Raw genomic sequence first — 19,746 nt, 5'->3', positions numbered from 1 at the left:
TGGCTTCCATGGTAAAGACCGGGTGAAACCGGGTGTTTATTGCGTCACGATGACGATCGTGCCGCCAGATTGCGCGTACAAACCATACCCAAACAACTTGTCGTCGCCGCACACCGTCCCTTATCATCCCCTTTTCCCCCGCCTCGATACAAATTGCAAGGCGATTGTCGCCCAGTGACACATCCCGCATATCCCCTAATTATGTTTCGTGTAAAGGTAAGTGCATGCAAATATACGAGATTATAAACAATATAGATTCCACTCTTGTATCGTATCCGGGAGGTTATCGAGGCCTGATTACAACCGTTCCGGGGTGATATAGTTTAACCCACGTGCCTCATACATGTATATTGCACTCGGCTGGAGGTCCCGCATCATTAACATCGCCCAAGTTACGTATCCCGCAGGTAGTTGCAGAGTCAAGTTTTAATATTATTAGGGTAATTATTGATGCCACGAGCAGTAGCGATGTAGCTACACCGATTTTCTCTTTACGATCGGATTACCTTCAGCGGTGCACCTACGGCAAACGATCATTGGTAGGTACATGATTGTATCGTGTAATGGTCAACGAGTCTAATAAACATCGATAAAAGTAATTAATGTGACTCTGAATCCTAATAAGTTCGCGGAATTTGTATTATACAGGACCTATTTTGTCGCAAACAGATCGATGTGTTTTTTCATTCGAGAGAACGTTGTTGCTAAGAATATCATTGAGGATTTCAACAAACTTTCCTGTACTTTATATAGCCGCATACTATTTTCAAAAGACTGTACGTGCAGCTTGTCTCGTTGCTGATAGTGTTGGAGGCAACTTTGATTAAGGTTTGAAAGCTGACATTGCGATAAGCGCAACCTCAAGCTTGGTGAATTTTACACTGTAAAATAACACCGTTTTTCAACAATTATATATATATACATTCATCCAATTCAACATTACATACGCAATTCAGACACAGAGACGTTTCATGACGAGGAAAAGCTAACGGAAGCGTGACATGCAAATGAAGATGAAATGTAGGAAACCGTAGCAATAAATACCAAATTAATTGATTAGTCGAATTCAATCAAGAAGCATAATACAATTTCATCTCCGCATTTTACGCGGCAGAATTGGGTATCGTCTACTCACTGCAGGCTGCTGAAGCGATTCAAGCTAGCGTGAAATCTGTACAAACAAGCACTTTGTTAGACGTATAAAGTCTGAGCCCACGTGCTCACCTAAACATGGAATGTATGAGAAATTACTAAGAGAGATGAACTAAAAGATAAAAAAGAACCGTGCAGCAGGCCGCGAGACAGCGTTATATTTCCCGAAGAGCCGCCGAGCGATTACGCTTCGTGATGATATTATATACGCACTTACGTTTACACGTAATGTAACGTGCGACGGGGGACTGCGGAGCTATTTTTGCACACTCGCGAGAGCGATAATGGCTGCTAATTACCTCCAGCTACTCAGCTTATCTCTATCACTGGGGCGCATGACGTAGCCGAGTACACATTCATTATAATACGCGGAGTCTTCTGATACGCACAAGTTTGAACCATTCGACTCTTCGACAACAGAGGCGCACCAGATCTTCGGGGGTTCCTGGAACCCATTTGAGAAATTAAGGCCGCGGATGAAACGGAGCGGAAGCTCCGTTGCGGGCTCGATTAGATCGCGGGCTGCGTTCACGTCTCGCTTCGGTGGAACCTCGACCCTTGAACGGGCATGCCAAGGGACGTTTCGAAGGGCAGGCAGGTGAAAGTGCACGACCACTTCAGAGAACGGTCCTCGAGGCTCGTCGTGCAATGGTGACGTCGGTTCGTCAGGTTGGCAACATCACAGAAAAATCCAGAGAAAGATAGAGGGAGAGAAGGAAAGGAGGATACTCACACCATCTGGTCACATCCTTCGCGCAGAGCAGCTGCCATTCCACCACCGCGATGATCATCCTGCGGCGTCACTCGAGGATCCAAACTTCACAAAACATCCCGCAAAAGGTTCGTGGAGCTGGGTTTAACGCTTATGTGGGTACGCGGGTACAGAAATGATCGCCCATCAACTTTATCGATCTTTTGTTTGTTTCCTTCACTCTGCCCTTCTTTCAGTCTTCGTCATTATAACGTAACTCGTTCCTTACACGTAATTTAATTACGTAGAGTACAGCAACGTCGGTCATGATCAAAACGTGGTCATCACCATATCCTTTTAGACCGTAGCTCGCGAGCAATTTATGATACTCAAAATGGCGGTCGGGACAACATTTTTTAGGTATAAATCGTCCTTCAAGAAGGTCACGTAGAATACTTTTTAATGTACAGATCCAGACACGTACGATTTATTTTTCCACCGATCATTATGTCGAAATCAACAAATTATCTTTCATTTAATTCTTTTACAATGTGGTTGCAATATTCCGAGTTGACAAATATATGGTCTCGACTGAATTGAACGAAGCTTCGCTTCGAATTCCCGACAGCCTCCAATTGTATCGCGTACGAAGAGCTGGACACGAAATGAATGAATGATTTTTTTTTTGCCAGACTCGATCGTCAGTCGATATATTGGCCATTCTATATTTTTCATATCTGCAGCAACACTGTAACTGTTAACCACTGATTATCGATGATTACAGCGTGACAGAATCCGCATATTTCCTTCATCGATAAAAGTTTACTGATCGCCATAGTAGGTATAAAAGTAAATGATTCCGTAAAATCGACTTGATCAACATCAATTATTCCACAGTAACATAAAAAGATCGTGCAGCCGGTAGCCAACAAAACGGTAGTATAATATATATATATCTACATGTATCTCGCCATTAGGAACCCCTAAGTTCATTGGCGGTTGACCGCAAGTGGTCCGATCGATTTCTAGGTGGGATAATATCCCTGTATTTGTACAATAAGCGTAGGTGTCCTCGGCTATGCAGAGTGGCGTGTAGGAGTGCCGGTTGGCGGTGGATTCGAAGATAGAGTAAAATTATATCCTTGGATTGGGGAATTTTTTTTTTTTTTTGCTCAACTGGCAACAATCACTCACAAGATTTCAGTAATTGTCGTAGATGGCCATTTCGATACTGATTTCATTTATCTATTATTTTCACGGTCGGTTTCTTTTTCTTTTTTTTTTTTATTGTTTCTCTATCTTTACAATGATTATATATATATATATATATATATATATATATATATATATATATATATATATGTATATATACATCACACATCCGACCGTACGCCAACTCAGTTATAAAACTCGACCAGCGTCGATGGTTCTATAGAGTGGCGAGGCGTCGCGTTGGCGTTCGGGCTGAATTTCACACGGATGCGTAGGAGCGCACAGCTGAGATAGTTAAAATAGCAAATCGCCTTGAAGCAAGTTTTCTTTTTTGCTCTTCCATGGTTCGTTGTTTTTTCTAGTTTTTTTTTTTCCTGCACGTGGCAATTCCCGGCTTGCCTTGCGTTCGAACACTCCTTTGCTCTCTCTCTCTCTCTGCATGTTGTACATTATACAATGTCGCTCCGGTTCTATCGAATACCGAGCAATGTTCCCCCTGATCGTTAGTTATCACAATAATAGCAACGAAAAAATTGGCGATTATAGAGAAAATTGTACACAATTCGATGTATTAATTCATTTTCAGTAGGTATCGAATAATGCGGTAATCGGTATGTGCGGGATAGAAATCGGCGAAAGAATTCAATCCACGATAGAAACGCGAGACAGGATGCGGATATATTTTTTTTTTTTTATATCGCGATCTTACACCGCATATTATGGGTGTAGCAGATCTCGGTGTTCGACGTCTTCGGAGTTTTGCCTTCGTAGGATGTACGTACGTATTATAGTGGCGACTTTACCGCGGCCTTGCCAGAGTATATTACTCTCGCATCTGGAACTGCCTGCCGGGTTTGAATAGCGAGTTGAAGAGAGAAAGAGAGAGAGGGAGGGAGAGAGAGAGAGAGATTAGAGAGAAAGGGAGAGCGGACGACGGGTGATGAACGGAGACGGCGAGAGACGAAGGAGAGAGAATAGCTAGGCGGTTGGCACGTGCCTCTGTCATCCTATGTTGGAAGTACACAACAGAGTCCGGATCCTGCGAGAGATATGGCGTTGAATTTACCGCACCGGTCACAAGATTTGGCCCGAGTTTAAGCCGCGTTGTGCCTGATTTAACGCTAATGTTCAACCGACGCGATTAACGGGGCGATGATAGATAGATAGATAGATAGATAGATAGAGAGAGAGAGAGAGAGAGAGAGAAGTGTTTACACAGTGATCCAGTTATCATAACGTGGTCGGGTCATCGTTGAGCCGCAAAAAGACTGACGGTGTAAATGACGCCGATATCGTTGACTGATTTAGATCAACGGAACAATGAATTACCGAGCGTCGAAACGACGGAGGAACCGTTCGTACTCAGGGAATACGAATCGACTTGGATATGTAATTTTGTACTATTCGTAGAACAAGTGATATACTCGTTTCTTGTAAACCCTCTGTCAAAGTATATTATACGGACCAATTAGCACGAAGCCAAGTGAAATTCAGGAAGAAGGTAACACTTGAAAAAGGTCCGGGAGGTCGCCGTGATATCTCGCCGCAGGTAAGCAGCGGCAAGGTGTAATGAATGTGAACGATTAAAATGCTGAACGGACGAATAGATCTGACTGGAATTAAGGAGGCATGGGGTGATTTTATTGCCGGCCTGCAGTGTAGGTAGGTAGGTATAATGAATATAATAAGCGGCAGACTCCTTATCGGTAGGAATCGGCCGCCGTCGGTTTCTTTAATTTATTTTTCAAATCGTACCCCGCGTAAGAGCGGCGTTCACCGTTTGGTTGGTTTGGTCCGAAATTAATGAGCTTTACAGGGAACGAAGACGGCCGCGTGGCGCAGCCTACACGTACAAGGTAAGTGTGTACAACGCACTCGAATCCACTCGAGGATGCAGCGCCACAATGCTTCAACGCTGCGGGATCCGTACCCTCGTTCATCGACAGTTCTCAGTTTTTATAATGACAGGATACCTCTGTTCCTAATTTCGTTCCTCAAATTTGTTTCTCGAGGTGTTACGAGAGACGCGTTGAACCTGCCGGTTAGCTTGGGTGTAACGTGGGAGGCTCAACGCCCAGCAACAATCGTTACTGCCCGATGCCATTGACAAGGAAGGTATCCCATGCAGGTCGATATATCTGATTTAATTTCTTTTATGTACTATGTTACGGTAGATAGACTAAAAACTAAGCGACAGCGATTTTTTTCATCTGATATTAAACACTTTAAGGAGTTGTGTAAACCACTCTCCAAAGTAAGGCACGTCCAAGGCGCGATTTGACAGTTTTACCCACGAGAACATAATATTTCTTAATCGATTCGACTGGAAAAGTTTTCTTATAACGAGAGTTAAAGAATGTAAGTTTTTCAATTAAAAACAATACTGCCAAATTGCTCCTAGGACATGTCTCACTTTGAGGGTAGTTTTACTCCGTTACAGTGCTTAATCGGAGATAAAAACAAAATACGTGTCGCTTAATTTTTAGTCTACTACAACGTACTACAAAAGAAATCAAACTGGAGAAATCGACCTGGGATACCTTCCTTGTGAGTAATTGGTTAGAATACGAAAATCATTGTGGAGTAATTACAGTTTCACAAAGTTGTGCAATCATCAATAAGTTTCAAGTAAAAACTCGTAAGACATGAAGTGTATCAAGCAATTGACGAGTCGAACACATATTGGCCTCGTTCATTTGTAGATGAGATGTAAAAATCGACCGATGATAATCGAAGAATCTGATAGCAAACAGTGTGCAATCTTAGATAAGATATATTGGCGGGACATCCGTCAACTTTAACAGAAACCCGCGAGATAACGCTTCGCGTGTAATAAAACCGGGTTGCACAATGAATGCATGGATGATATTAAGCGGCAAGTGAGCATTGGAATATCACCATCATTCCCTTACAATATCATCGATGGAGTAAATCAACGTCATTTCGGTCCTTTCGCTCGGGTAATTAGCTAATGCCCGAACCCCGTACCGGAACACAGTATACGAATATAAGATACGCTCAAACACAGACGTCGAGAGCGCAGCGCCGATTCTCCGACAACATAACGACGACGAGAGTCCCTCGAAGGACCCGTAAGGTCCAGAGTGTTATTCCGCGTCCAATTAGAACGATAGGATGCGTCGGAACCGTTGCGTGCGTCGGTCGTATTCGTCACTCGTTGGATCACAGATCTGGAGGACGTCAACGGCGCGTCGGAAGCGCATGCCTAGACGGTTGGCGGGCGGCCAAGGAATTCGTTAAGCAATACCGTTCAAAATATTGACTCATTTGTCACGCGGTATAGCGCGCACACGCGTGCTTTCACGCACGCACTCGACACACGTGCTGGTGTCCGTCAACCATTCTCCCGCATCCGTGCATCCATCCCCCCCAATCGTCATCGTGTTAGATAATATATACCAGCGGGATGCACCTACCGCTGCATCGTCGAGATGCTGCGAGATGCGCGCGCGCGCGCCAAGACCGTCTCGAATCGAGATCATACGGCTGGATTAGCCGTGTGGTAATCGCCCCCATCGGCCGCTTTCACTTTGCCTTTTGACAAATTCTCGCCAGTCACTCACACGCCAGAGGTGAAGACAAGTACTCTAGGATTTATAGGCGAAATGATGCGGTTTGTTCGTATTTGAATTTCGCTACTCGGTATACCTAATCAAGATATTAAGCAAGACACCGCACAAAGAAGCTCGAGGTTTTTTTGTAGCGACAACTAAGGAGGAGCTTGTACTTTGTTGCAGTGATCGTTGATCGCTTTCGAAGATAGCTGTACGACCAGAGTCGCTCACGTGTCAGCAATTTGTCACGTTGTTTTCAGAAACGAGATTGTCTTGGATTTCTCAATGCGATCCGTTCGGTCCGACTGGCGCCTTGGAGGGCCCAAGAGCTTCGGATTTCGACGTTCCGGGTGGCAAGGGCAGCGAGTTACTTGAGAAAAAGCAGAGAACCACGTATTGTCAATTTATGACGTTCAGAGAGAGAAAACTCCGCAAGTCCCTCGCTAAGCTGGCTAAGCCAATGCCGTGAAGGGTAGTCGATAAGGCGAAGACTGAAGACTCTTCATGTGAAAGAGGACAAGTGTTTCTACCCGAGAAAAAGGCGAATCAATAGGAGTAAAAACTATCCTCTTTGTACATATATATATATACATAAGCAGGGTCTGTGTGCCACTTATTCGAAAAAAAATAAAAAATCCAAAAACAGGTAGAACCAAACTAGATTCATAGGTTAACACAAATAATTCACAGCAAACACATTTTTCCTTTCGAAATCGAATACTAGTTAAACATCGAAATATTAAGAGTCCGTTCGGCTTATGTGAATAGTAAAATATCTGTCAATTATAAATATTAACGAGTACAATGTGGTCTGAAATTTTATCAACAAACTGTATGTTAGGCAGAACCTGTAAGCTCAACACGATCGTTCCTGAAAAACATTGGATGTCACTTTGACAAGCGCGAAGAAGAATTGACAATACGCTGCATTCGATATCCAGTCTTCGGTAGTTTGGCTGCGCTACTGCACAAGACGAGAAGAAAAGACAACAGAAAGGTACGTGTGCCGATCGAGAAGGTTAGTATGCATTATATAGCCTTCTAATAGAGATATTATATTACGTCCTGCGGAGTTATCATCGGACTCTGGTGTCTGTCGGGGTACCTAATCTTATCTCCGGGGACATCTAGCCAACGTATAAATGTCGTTTGACCGGTAGCACGAGGCGTGGCTTCGAGTTATTATACGCGTCGCACGATTCTCGTATGCCGCAGTCGTGATCGGTTTCGAAAGATTTATGTACGTGTTTGTCAAAAACGATTCTGCATCGACCGGTGCCGAAGCGATGAAAGGGTGAAAGCGCGAGTCGTCGGTGCCACGGAGCGTGCGGAGTAGCTTTTCTAATTTACACATCACACCTCGTCGAGTTAATTCCTGTGCAATTGAAAGTTTCAGGTCCGCACACGGAGTGCAGCGTTTTCTATACCTCAGCGATCCCTGTTTCTTGTTCAATGTTCCCACGGACAAAGGAAGAGCGATAGACGGAGAGAGAAAGAGAACTGCGAGTGAAACTTGGTTCGGAAAGACAGAAGAGAGGCTCGTTCAACCCGCTCGGTCGGTTTTTGCAGGATTCCTCATGTCTCTTCCTTGCGCGATACCCCCTGGACCGCATCATCCTTACGTTGTTAAGCCGACCAAGCCACCCGAGATAGACGCAAGTTTGACGGTCTCTTCTAAACAGGGTCTTCCTTCGTCTTTCCGTCGATCATCAAAGTCTGGAGGTTCAACACTGTGGCCAGTAGAATGTTAAAACTTGATACGTATAAATTTTAATGATGGTTGTACCGCACGACGACGACATTATTAGGATCCCGACCGGTAGCTACCGAGGCCTGAAGTACTGATAAGAAGTACCGAAGGGTCTTGTACCCAGATGTGTATGTTATACTGTTTCCAAGACTCGCCAAAGTCTTGCTGACAGCGTACTCGACGCATGCGCGACACGATTTTGAAACTTAAATACATTCACTTGTCCTTTATAGGTGTCCATCCAACCAGGACAACAATAAGATTTTCAATTTACAATTTCCACCTCTCAATCGACACTTGTGATTCTGCATTCCATGAATTAATGAACTCTTATTGTTCATCCTCTGTAAATGGTTTATTGTCCCTGCTTGTCGCGATCGTTCAAATGTCAAGATATAATATCGCGATCAGCGCTCATCCACTGTAGGATTAAATTTGTATTAAACCATGCCAATGAAACCGTCAGGACGACTCAACGAAGAGGCTCATTTTCCTCGTGAACTTACCACTTCAGACTCCTGGCCCAACCCTGAATGATTTTATCCCGCACCGGGATCATGCCTAGTCCGGTCTACACTCGACATGGGTATATCCTGAGCATGGTATTGGGGTGTGCGTGAGCGTTATACACACGTTTAGAATTATACCTGAGCCCATGCAACACCCGTTTAAGGGATAGGCACACCGAGGCCAAAAGCGTTGCTGCTGCTGCATCGGCAGCTAGACGAGGCACAAGCTGCTTCCAGACGCGTGTCACGAACGCTGCAGCTGTTGCCATAGGCTTGTGTAGCGTTGAGCGATCATTGTGTTTCGTTATATAGAGAAAGATGGCAAAAGAAAGAGTGTGAGAGAGAGAGAGAGAGAAAGGGGGATAAAAAAAAAAGGGAACTAGAAAATGAAGGCAAGAAAGGACGCGTAAAAAAAAAAAAAAAAAAACAGGAAAAAAATGAAGAAACGAAAAATGAAATGGAAAAAGGAAAAGCGCCCCTTGGCTCGGCGCGCATGCAGGGATGAGATGGGGCGAGGAGGGGGTGCAAAAAGGGAGGCGTATAATGTCTCGAAATGGCCAAATTATAGAGAGGGATGTGTATGCCATCCGTACTCCTGTATGTGCATGTAGACCTCGTATGTATAATTCGGTGTGTCTCGTGCCGATACGGATAATAATCTGAAGCAACTGTTTGTCCAGGTAGGTATAATACACGTAGGTTACTGCAGGGTGACGAACTTCGAACTAGAACCAAGGCGGCGCGGCGCCCCTTCTTGATCCATCCAGACGACGACTGCGACAATGACCAAGATGCTCGGGTCACCCGTGCGTGACGTTTCTGTACCTCCTGATACCCCGCACTTTGGGTGACGCTCGTCATTCATATTCCATACGATATATGGATCACGCTTTTTCGCTTCGCTTAAGACATTGAAAAATTTATGCCCAGCACGTGAATAAAGTATGCCGACGTGTGCATGAACAGAAGAGGTCAAGGCACGAAATGACCCTGTGATCGATTTTATCTGTTCCGTGTCTGTATCCACATTTTTATCCTCTTCACAATTTGCGGGTACCTAACTCGATTCTGGGTACGAAAGAAGTTTTTTAATACGCTAACAGCTTAGGATACTTATCTACATCGATGTAGATGTTGAGGTAAAACCAACAAGCTATCACGACATCCGGTACATTTCTACGGCTCCCACTTCCTGACCTATCCACTACCATTTTTTCGCCTCTTTACGTACACACTCGATCGTAGGTTCGTTTAAAGAACAATTGGTACACAAATGATCCTATACTACAGTAACTGATACAACGGATATCCGACGACCCTGAAAGACTGAGAGACAGAGAGAGAGAGAGTAAAAACTGTTGCATTTAACGCACAAGGGGTGGTAATAACGAAACAGTTTCTTGTCGCTCGACACTGAAGCCTACACATATGCCCACCCGTACAGACACAGACAGACACGAAAGTGTACAGTTATAGTTGTTAGTGTCGAAACATCTGCCGAGCGCTCGGTGGCGCCGGGACGCCCGAAGATCGGGACAAGGGACACGCAGGGGACGAGGACGAGAGGGTTGTTTGTGGTTCGAAGTCTTGTATTCGTTGGCTTCGTTAGTGCGAGGGTGGAGGGGACGGGGACGAGGACGGGGAGGATGGGCCGAGGCTGCATGGTTGGAAAGCGTGCGACGTGACGTAGGACCGGACCCGAAATGTGGGCGACAAGAGGGAAACCGACGATGATACGAGTGTTGGAAAGGTAGAACCCGTGAAGCGGGAGGAAAAAAATATGGAGATGAAGAGAACTGGAGTACTTGTTCAAAATCGAGGTGAAAGTTGGCGAACCCGGTGCATTTACCAAGCCACCAAGGATACCGTTTAACTACATAGTACTGTACGTCCTGAGAGTGAGCGAGGCGAAATTTACCGCCTACCTTAAACCCTACAAAACGAAGTCTTGGGGGTTTAGGGGGGGTAGGGTTTAAAGATAGTAAATTCCGTTATATTTGAGTGCAATGTCAGATCCTAATTTGACGCTAAGAATGTCCGAAACTTTCCAATTTACCAAGCCTGGGTTCAGGTAGGGTATGTTTATGACCTCCTTCAACCCTTCGAAGGTGGGTTTGAGCCTGCTTGTTTGAAACCTCTCTTTAACGCTGAAAATTTTACCCCGCTGACGAAGGTCCATCAATTCTAATTGATTATGGTAGAAATACTAAAAATACGATCAAAACGTATGGAATCAAATTAAAATCCCAATAAATGGGAATTGGTTTATACGTATGTTTAATCGAATTTTTTGTATATTCAATTAGTTAAAAGGGTTTTTGTATTCGTAAGAACGTTGAATGGATATAGTGGAAATGTAATACTTGGTTTTCAAATGTTACCGAATGAAAAGTGCAGCAGCATGTAAAATACGTCTGAACGGCTGAAGAGCATCTGTTTGGTTGATCGTCTGTGTTTTTCTTTTAATTCATCATCCTGACACGCGTGAAGTTTGTCGGAGGGATGTATGTACGGGTCGCGTTTGGTGTTTTCAGTACGAAAGGGATGTCCGAAAACAAAGGACTTTAGAGCGAGGGTTGTGTGAACCGTGCAGGCATTATACCGGGCCCTAGATCGTAACGTTGTTTCGTAGGAACCAACGTGAATTCAAATTAGAAGAGGTTCGGTGTGTGTACAGCTTCGTTGATGTATCTAATTACGCTTGCATGCATCCGTCCAGGACGTCCCTATGCTTCTTCGCTCCGTGGCACGAGACCTCGGAATGAAACGGCTTCCAGGTAGTCCCAAGGTAGGTACATCCTTCACGATCAGTGTCGGGGTTCCGGGGGTTAGGCACGGACCAATTCACGTGGAAATAGCCGATCGTCCGATTCGCTAATCGCTTTATTCCCTCGCCTGTAGGGTCGTTCCAAAAAATCCTGGGGTTCTGTAGACGCGAGGCGACACGCGGTACAAATAGATAAGACCATTACCGTCTGCTGATCTCCCAGCTACATAAGCGTCAGTGATATTTCTGTCACTCTCCTACTCCCCGATCTCTCGAGACTCTAATCCATTATTCACCGATACAATCGTATACGGAGCATAATATCTATAATCATCACAAGCGGTTCGGCTAAAGAAAGATAGACACGAAGCACGTAAGTATGTGAGAATGTGAGAATGATAAGAGGCTCGGACGACGTTCACGCACCGTGGCCTTCCTCCGCTTCAGATTAGAATGGTGTCCGGTTGGGTTATGAAGGAAGACGAAAAGATTGAATGATTTCTTTATCGAAAGGGTCACTCCTTGACCCTAGAGCCGAGTGCGTTCACCTCGGCATTGAGAATCGGGAGTCCTGGGCTCGTTAGAGAAAAGACGAGGGTCCAAATTACCAATTTGTTACCACTTGCCCGAACGAATATTATTATACAGCGTATATAGGCTTCGTTGCTGTAGCGTGCACCTTATATACATATATATATATAATACAGTCCAATAACTCTGGAGTGAAAATTCTAATTAGACCTCGTGGCGCATCGATCCACAACGTACCTTTTGAAGGCTCGTGTTTGGTGCAACGTTGAAGTATAATTTGATTTTCTCTAGTTCGCCATGTTCGTTTCTCGCCTGATCCCCCTCCCCCCCCCCCCCCCCCGATTAAACCAATTCCTTTGACAGGGTGGCCACTTAATCTCCTTCACGAAATTCCCCGACTTTCGCAGCTTCTCCTGACAAAAATTTTATAATTTTTCCCGACCAATTCGGATAAATTGGTTACAGCAAATAGACAAAAATATACGTATTTTCCATATAACTTTTTTTTTTCTTTCAAAGTACGAACTTATTACTTGGGTCACACTGTCCGTAACGTTTGCAAGGTAACATTTGGGAATGTTCAGGTATGAAGAGAACCTTTCGGCGATGGTAGGAAAAATTTGTATTCTATCTAATCTTATCTAAAGCTTAAAAAAAGTTGCGGGACGTATTTGTATGAAAAAAACTATATTGAACGATTCCCCGACTTTCCGCAAAAATCCCTGACCATTCCGTGAATTGCAGAATTCCATGATATTTCCAAGTTTTCCAGAATTCCCCGACCGTTACTTAATTTTCCATCGTGGTCGGGCCCGTTGTAAAAAAAATGAAAGTAAATTTTCCCCTTCGTCCCAATCACCGATCAAAACACATTACCCGGGCAAGAACGTATAACCAGGTTAATCAGGAGGACGGAGAGAGGAGGAGCTGGGTCGAGTATTTAAATTCCTCGGTGCAATCAGGGGCTCATTAGTCGGTGCGATAAGCACATCGTGGCCGCGCAGGGTCAGTATCTGCTGGAGGCACCAATACTCAAGTCCGGCACATCGACGCGTACAAACGTATAAATAAGTACATCGTTGTACTGCCCGCAGACGTAATTCCTGGATGGTACTTCGCCCCTGCGTCTACATTAGCATTAACAGTTCACGGGCGTTACAGATATTATATATATAGGTACACTATACGTAAAATGCGGTGCGTCGCACAGCTTAGCAGGTATAACGTGCTTATCGTCGAACGCAAACTAATCGGTTTTCTTTGAACTTCCTTACGATAAAAAAAAAAACTCTCGTCTTGGGTGTAAATTCGTATCCCCCAATTCATAGATAACAAAGGTCTGCGACCAAATAACTGCACTGGTTCTTTTTTATACTGTTTCTTACAGAGTTTCAGTCAGTAAAACGGGGAAAGATACTCAAAAAGTTTCATCGCGATAGGTTTTTTCTTGAACTCGTGTTTGTAGTTTCATTTAGAGCGAAGCTCCCGTTTAACTTGAAATCTGGTATTCTATTCTTGATTCTAAATATTCTGTGCACGAGGGATTTCTTACTTTCATATTTCGGAGCGAGACTCAAGAATAAATGCAAAGAGGGAAAGAGAAAATGGAAAGCTGAAGCGTCTTCGGAGGTGTACCAAAGACAAGCAGAAAAGGTTACGTTGGCGAAAAAAATGAACACGGAATGTTGAATACGTTTCATAAAAAAATTGTTTGTTTAATTGCATAAGAAATATCGTTTAATTCATTGTAATAAAATGATGGTTTTTTCATTATTGTCGTGCTTCTTTTATGCAAAAATCTTGTATTTTGCAAGAATACCGTACGTAATGGAGGGAAATGGAATTCACATTTGAATTCAGCACATTCGAAAACTTATTATTCGTCAAAAACATCCCATGCAGGTGAAAAAAAAATATTCCCTTGCAGACCTGTGTAATCCGAAATTCCCGTGTGAAAAAAAGTTAAGGATCTTTTCCTTGAGGGCTATTCGCGGAAGAGGCGTAAGAAAGTTGGTTCTCGCCGAATATATTCATCTAACCACTGATTCCCCGTGTCCGTATACCGAAATTTTTCAGGCCGTTTCGTATATCTTGAGCATTAAATTTTGTGGATATGCGTTCCACGACGACTCCCCAAAACGCGCGGTTCGTAGGTGTGTCCACGTGCAGCAGCGGTATAATAACACAGGTGTGTTGAGGCAGGCAAGGAAAAAGAATAGAGACAGATGAGAGAGGAGAGAGGAGAGAGGAGAGAGGAGACGGGGTTTCCAAGCCATATACACTGCGTTCGCCGGCTATAGCAAATTAAAGGCTAATCGTAAGGCAAGGCGGTCCACCACCTGCCACCTTCCGCGTTCCTAGCGAGCGAACGCGTTCATCAACAACGATCAGAAGGAGCCGTGCTGCGAAGCGGCCACCTGGATGCCTACTAGTGCATCCAGCCTGGTTCATTTTTATTCCCTTGCTCCTTCTTTACCCCGGAGGGATAACGCGCGTGCAGCAGCATTAGCTGTGTGATGCCTCAGCCGCAAATATGCAAATAAATCTTCATCTCGGAGCTGAGTTTTTGCCAGAATGGACTCCATATTACGCGCGGCAGCCCCACCTTTACACGCTTCAATTAGTTCCGGCTTATTAACATCTTTATACATCTCTCCGCTGTTATAAAGGCCGCTCGACGTTCAGTTGCAGGTGTGCCGCGGAGATCAATGGGTGAAAAATTCCTCTCGAGAGCAGAACTCGTTACTTTTATCACCGGTCAATTAGCGGTTCAGAGTTTATAGAAAATTGACGTTGCGTCATGGCCGACAGAAGTTTATTGTACGTTATGGTGTTTCGCATTTTTTAAATTTTCCATTTTTCTACGGGTCCATGCAACAGATGATTGCTTCTGGTCTAAAAAGAAGCTTCGAAAAGACTGAGCACTCTGTATAGTAACAGTTTTAGAATGTGTAGAAACAATTTTTCTAAAAATGTGAGAAAAGTCGCTATTGGCAACCCGTTAACACGTATTACGTCTTTTGTATAATATATGAAAAAACTCTACTACGTCCCAAAGAAACATTATCGGGAGCACGTTACAGAGAAAAGCTAATATAGAAGGGTCGCAAAGGAAAATTTTTTTTTCTGACCGGAAGCAAGAATTTTTTGCATACGCCTGTAAAAATACAAAGTAAAAAAAATTTGGTAAAAACCCTATTGCACACATTTACGCTTGTCAAAAACATCGTTGCGCTTCTTTTGCAGTGTAAAGTCATTACAAAGCGGTTTTTCCAGCGCTTAAATTCCTCTCTCTTTCACTTCACTCGCCTAGTACCTGAACACCTATCCGTAGAACCTAAAACTGTTATTTGCCAACTGGCAACGCAGGCCGTCTTGCATTGTAACCATTTTGTATACCGACCGCTGTTGTCCGAGCGAATATTTTAGGTAGATGTCCAGCACCGGTACCTTGTACCGAAAATCCTGAGGAAAAGTTTATTTGCGATGGGACGGATTAGGGACGCTCCCTTCGAGTCGGATTATTTATGTATTTACAACACCCTCCGTCACACTTTTCATCGTAATTTTACGTACGGTACATACCGAAGCAATAAAGAGCTTGGGTACCGAGCACTCGAATCACCGCGTTACGGACCTCGTGCCATAACTTAGAACTCCAGGTAAAAGTTGGAGAATCTATAAACAGCGATATTACGTAGGTATGTACGTTTCGGGGTGACATTACGCTAGTTGATGCATTTATTAATCATGATTTGGGCAATATAGACTTCTATGTCTGAACCATCGGATTCTTCATGGAAAGACGATAAACAGACCGAATGGAAAAATGTTTGTAACCTTGTTCCAAGCTCGAGGTACATGCAGTGCGTGTTGTTGCACGTATAACGCGAGAGAGTATAATTCATAGATTACCGGCTTAGTTCCTGAACCGCAAACGCGTTCAAACTGATAATCAGTCACGCCGCAGATTGCTACTCACGTTCCTGGAGGCATAATTGACGCCACTCAGAACAAGAAGTACCCACACGGTATTCGAATATAAGGTGATTCCAGGATAGAAATAAAAGCATCCGTATACTCGCAACGATTTTCCGACACGCAAAACTCCATGCGTTTCAAATCGCCAGCGTTCAAACGGCCGCCATATTGATTCTAGGCTGTTGTCGACTTTGGCTTTGGCTGCTGGGGATGGCGGATGCTTGATTCTTGAATTGGCTCAAGTTGGCGATCATCGGACGTTTAAGGGACGTTTAAGGGATTTTTCAAAAATCGACGTTTTTTCTTCTTTAATTTCATTTTCGTAATGTACGTATATTCAAGTACGTACACAGAAAATTGCATATCGATCCGACAAATATTTTCCAAGTTACGCGGGCATTTGCAAAGACGCCCCGGAGCGTTTGAAAGTGCTTTTGAAACTTTGAACGCGTGTTTCTCAGAACTACGTTTTCAATGTCGGTGAGCAAGTTTTCTCGGAAACGGCTGAACCGATCAGTCTCAAATTTTTTCACAAGCTTTATGAATATATCTTTCGGTCTTTTATGAAAGGCTTTTTTTTTCACCGATGAATATTTTCTATTTTATAAACAAATTAAGGCGAATATTTTTATGGAAAATCAAATTTTTTTTTTGAAAGCGCCGTTTTGTTAACAATTAATGTTTTTTTCATTTCCGACGATCCAGTCCTGCTTACCGCAAGATGCCTTTTTTATATGCGTTCCCAGAGTTCGACTATAGCAGCATTAAAAATCGTTATTTTAAGAAATAAAAAAATATCAGAAGGAAGTTAAATGTTGCCCCAATATGTATATAAATTTTCATATTAATAAATTGAAACGTATCGTCATGAAAAATCCTTGAAAAATCGCCTTTTTCAGCCTCCTAACTGCGCACAATCCCTCCAGAGATCATCCTCTGGAATACCGGCATCCCTTTCAAGTATAGTAGATTCAATTCCCAGCCAAAGTGAACTCGGCAGCACATTATACAAGCGGGTTGGATCGGCAAGAACGGAAAGTGCAGAGCGCTGCCTGATTAAGGTAGGAGTTTGCGATGCATCGTCCAGGTTTATCGAAGGTATAGCTCCGTGGGGCGTCTAGCTCTTCTCGGTCATTATTTATCTCGCAGTGATGGACCGAACGACGTGAGCTACGCGAACCAGCCTCTGTGTTCTCCCATCCCCATTCATCCCTGGTGGTGCAACGCTCAGAAATCGTGAGGCGTAATGGATCGGCGGTCGCGTATTGCAGGCTACAGAGATGGAAAAAAAAGAGAGAAGAAAAAACGAACACCGCAAGAACAAAAAATACGACAAACATTATCGCGGGTCCGCCGCCTTTGCTGGACCGTTGAAGCCGATAAACTTATTCCTGCGGCGTTCAATCGGCGAGGAAATGGCTAACAATGAACTTCCGGTGCTGACAAATTCCACCGCATTGTTTTTATCTCCGCAGTTATTCGCGACGTGCTTTTGTTTTCTGTAGCTAAGTAGCAAAAGCGTGAACAACCTTCTAGGTTTAGTTTTTCCCATTTTCGACAATACCAGCCGACTTTTTTCTCAACATTTTCGCCAACGCATCTATTCGCTCCGTTTTACTTGCACACGCATGCACGTTTCGCGCTACTACTTGTTGAAGGGTCGAACGGTCGCCACACGTTTGTTCCCAGGCGTCAATGTCTCTCCGAGAGAAACAGATCAGGCTCGTCGAATCGAATCCTTGCCGGATTTAAGCGACTGCGTAGGTACAGGACCAAGATCTCTGTGAAAAGGTACGGCTACGTTTATACGTGCGATTTGCATGGATAGTAGAGAGATATTTTTATGCGTATGGAACTCGTCAGCCGAGGAATGAAAATGCGATGGCACCCTGAATTCGGAGGAGAGAAGTGAGAGAAAAGAAAAATAGTTACTCGAACCTTTTTGGGCGTGTCTCAAACCGGCGGCTGCTGCACCTTGTGCCTGAATTATTATCCAGAAAGTGTATAATTTAATTAGTCCTCTTTGTTCGGCGCAACCCTTTTTCAAGTTGGACAGGTGGGCGTTCCGCGTCTTCGACGACTTAATGACTCGCAATACTCTTTAGTTCCTGTGTATATACTTATACATATTTATGCGTTATATGTAGGTACGTTATATGTAGGTATGTACCACGCGCTGTACACCGTTACACCATTTTTGGATATTAATCCAATCTCTTGCTCCCGAACCGCGAATTTATCGACGTTAAGAAGATCAATGACGAGCCAAAGAGACACTTCCCTTCAATCGTTATTACGTCCACCTATTTCAAGCAAATCAGAGAGATGGGAAATAAAAATCTGACGGTTGGATGTAACTCGAAGATGATAATTTATCGGCAAATCCATTCACGATCGTGGTGAGCATTGCAGGTATAACCTCGTCTGCTCGAAGAGAGACTTTCCCTTCTCGGTGAGGTACGAACTTTGTTAAACTTAGGTTCAAACTTGCGGGAAGTGGATAGCGGTTTCATGGTTTCGCACCGCGTGTATACCATGCCTACTGCAGGTGTGCAAATATCCGCGCGTAACAAGCATGACTCGGGAATTGTGTCGCCGCCTCTTCAGCCCCCTTCTTCCCAATGAGCACGTGGATCGTCGATCACGTGGTTGCAGAGGGTGGCCACGGGGTTCTCTTATACCTGTTTCCGGCTGGCGGAATTTTTTGTCAATGCACGAGGTGCCATCTCGCCAAGAAAGCGAACGAAGCCTGATAGGAATAGGTTGCATTTTTTCCTTTGCAATTATTTCCCTCCTCATTTTCCGAACACTAGGTATAGTCGTAAGACGTAAAGTCCATTCTAGTATATTAACTAGCGATCTAACGAATGTAACTTTTCAAGTAATCGCGAATTTGAATATACATTTTTTAATCTGGCGCCATTTCTATATGACTAAAAGTCGACGATTGATTGAGTGACAGGTACAGAAAGAAATTAATTATGAGATCGGAGTGTGATTAAAACGTGAAGACAAACTTTTTTAATAAGAGTTAATTATGAAAATAACGTGTTTTGTTTTATTTAATATTATTTTCACAACTTTTATAAACAAAATATGAAGCATTTGCGACAGTCACATTCGTAAAATATACGAATATTGGGGAATGCGAATGTTCGTTACATCACTGACATTAACCCGGAGGATCGCCGCAGAAGCTGGAGCATCCTGCAACCGGTTGTCGCAAAGTGGCGGCGCTTCGCGTTCAAAGGCACGAAGAATCACGCGACTGTGTTGGGTCCCGTGCAGATACCTCCTTTCGTCGCTTAATTGCTCCGCGGTTTTGTAGGAAAAAAAAAAAAGAAAAACAAAAAAACAACTCACCGAGAAATGCCCACTGAGTGACTCCAAATAAGGCTCTGCCCTCCGCGAAGTCTGCGGCGCAAGCAGCGCTGCTGCATCAGCCGGGATTTACTTTCCCCCTTCAGCCCTTCCCACATCTCGACTTAACCTAAGGGGACTCTCGATCCGAGAGTGCAATTCTTCTCCCGAGAACGGTTACCCACCCCCCTCCCTCCCCTCCCTCGTTCTTGATAATT

This window comes from Neodiprion fabricii, chromosome 5 (genome assembly GCF_021155785.1).
Source record: "Neodiprion fabricii isolate iyNeoFabr1 chromosome 5, iyNeoFabr1.1, whole genome shotgun sequence".
In the NCBI taxonomy this organism is placed as follows: Eukaryota; Metazoa; Arthropoda; class Insecta; order Hymenoptera; family Diprionidae; genus Neodiprion; species Neodiprion fabricii.
The sequence above is the reverse complement of the archived record's forward strand: the minus strand, read 5'-3'. Positions refer to the sequence as shown.